We start from the raw sequence: 1,592 nt of genomic DNA, 5'->3' as shown, positions 1-1,592 counted from the left end.
ATCGGCCACGGGGAGGTAGTGTGGTGGGTGGAGCTAGGCCTCCACCCCTTGGGGGCCCTAAGATGTTCCAGGAGAGGCGGATGTGGGGACTCGACCTCATAGACATAGACCAACTGGCACACACAGACACAAGCATACGTTCCCCACCCTCATTCACACAAATACAAATACTCAGAACTCACCCAATGTGGAGACAAACAGAAATGAGCACTATACACCTATTCCTACTCCCCAGACATACAGATATACTCCCAGGTCCAGGTATCACTGCCCCCACGAGGGGGATCAATCCCCAGACACAAGATATGTTACCCTTTTCCCTGCTGTGGGGGCAAGCAGACCACCGCCGGCCCAGCAGTTGCGGGGAGGCCCAGTGTCACAGACCTCAAACAGATTGCCAACTCCTCTCAGCCCCCCTGCCCCGATGGTGTGCAAAGAACAGGGGTGTGAAGACCCCATACCTAACTCCGCCCTCTCATATGTTGTGTTGCTGCGTGCTGTTCTAAAGTGCATTTAAAACACAGGAGGGGCATGGTGCTTCCTGCCAGAAAGCAGTAGGTGTCAGCACGGCCCCTCCCGATATTAAATTCTCTACCTCTGCCCAGTGCGCTTTCTCATCTTCATCAAAGATAAGTACAACCATTGTGATTTCATCTACTTGGCCATGGGGCAAGCAAGGAAGCAATTTATATTATTTATATTTATTTTCACTCTCAGAACAACTCCCAGCTGAAAACAGTGGGGACAGACAGCTGGCTAAAAGCAGAGGAGAACGGGGCAGCAGTAGAAGGGTTAATGATCCGACAGCTTCCACATTAGACACAGGTAGACTCTGTGACAAGACCAGGCCTAGTGTGTGTCCATGTTCATGTGTAGGACCAGGTATGGACTGGACCACATTAAAAGTCAATAAAACTTCTCCTCCTTTGTCAGCGCAGCAGACATGGATATTAAAATCTCCCATAATAAGAACATTATCCCGGGTAGAAATTCTGAAAAGTCATTTATGAAATTCTCATTGTATTTTGGGGGACGATAAATAACAGCAAAGAGCACTGAGTTGGAGTGATTGACTTCAAAACACGTCAGATCAGAGCTGGAAGATAAAGACTTCAAAAAACAGCCCTTGTAATCACTCTCAGTGGTTGTATAAGTCTGTCTGCATATAGTGTAACAAAGCGTAACTAAAATATAAATGTAATGAATTGTTTTAATTGTTTTGTGCCTTGGTATTCCCCCGGATAAGCTGGAGGAGGTGGCTGGGGAGAGGGAGGTCTGGGCCTCTTTGCTTAGGCTACTGCCCCCGCGACCCGGCCCCGGATAAAGCGGATGAAGATGGATGGATGGATGAATTGTTTTAATTGTCCTCACTAAAGTTTGCTTTTTGTTACATTTCATTTCTAAGTGTGGCACCATTCTGTTGCTTCTATACAGCAGTGAACTGCTTCCTCTGCAGCATCAGTAAACTTTGCGCTCATGTGTCGTTTCTGTCGTGTGGTTCTGTGGGTTTCAGAAGTAGTGCTGATGGAAAGTTTGAATTGTGTTTCTAACTGGTACACACCTCTATTCAGAGCAGACAACAAAGAACAGAC

The sequence above is a fragment of the Haplochromis burtoni genome, unplaced genomic scaffold (assembly GCF_018398535.1).
Source record: "Haplochromis burtoni strain Fernald_Lab_line unplaced genomic scaffold, NCSU_Asbu1 Contig_1661, whole genome shotgun sequence".
In the NCBI taxonomy this organism is placed as follows: domain Eukaryota; kingdom Metazoa; phylum Chordata; class Actinopteri; order Cichliformes; family Cichlidae; genus Haplochromis; species Haplochromis burtoni.
This window is presented reverse-complemented; position numbering follows the sequence as displayed.